Below are 835 nucleotides of genomic sequence, written 5' to 3'. Positions count from 1 at the left end.
CTAATTAAGTGTTCTAATTCGAATGTTATGTTCTCCATATGTATGGACTAATGGACATTGAACAGAACAAGATTCCTAAGAATGATAGAACGAAATATAATAATTAACCGCCCAATTAGTGCCCCAACTGGAAGGTCATTGATCCTTTACACTGAGACAGTGGTGGAATCGTAGTGGAAATAAGCAACACAGTAATAACAGATGTAGGAGAGGTATTGGGAAAGAATGAGAATAGAGGTGTTTAAACCTCAGTTGTTTCGGCGCGCTATAAATTCAAATCATACAAGTACAATCGGGCACTCGGGCGGATTCGCGAAAACGTTTACAAATGAAGAGAGAAGGGCGAGGGAAGAAAAAAGGATGTGCGAGAGAGTTGAGTTAAGCATGCACGAGTTTTACGCGCATTTACTTATCAATTTAAAAAGTGAAAAACCAAATCAATCTTTGGGGGCCCCCATCAGCCGGTACAGCAGCTCACCGAAATCGGCCACTCAGCCACTCCAGGTACGTGCCCAACTTTTATTTATGTATTTGTATGGTTCGGGCGGAAATTATCATTTAACCAAAAAATATATCTTATGGTCCTTCAGTCCACTAATTACACAAAAAATTAACTTAAAATACAAACAAGAGGTAAATGTCGAAAAGTCGATGATGAGATTTGGGAAGGGGTAGGAAGGAAAAGAGCAATAGAATGGAATGGAGGGAGGAACGAGAAGAGAAAGTAAAAGAATGTAAATAGTTAGCGTTGTTTCCGATCGAAGCGCTTGTAGCGTGGTATTTGTGGCCGGGTGTCAATTTTCGTATTTGTGTTGTTGAAGCAGTTTCGTATCAG

This window comes from Photinus pyralis, unplaced genomic scaffold (assembly GCF_008802855.1).
Source record: "Photinus pyralis isolate 1611_PpyrPB1 unplaced genomic scaffold, Ppyr1.3 Ppyr1.4_LG5, whole genome shotgun sequence".
Taxonomy (NCBI): domain Eukaryota; kingdom Metazoa; phylum Arthropoda; class Insecta; order Coleoptera; family Lampyridae; genus Photinus; species Photinus pyralis.
Note: the sequence above shows the minus strand (reverse complement) of the source record.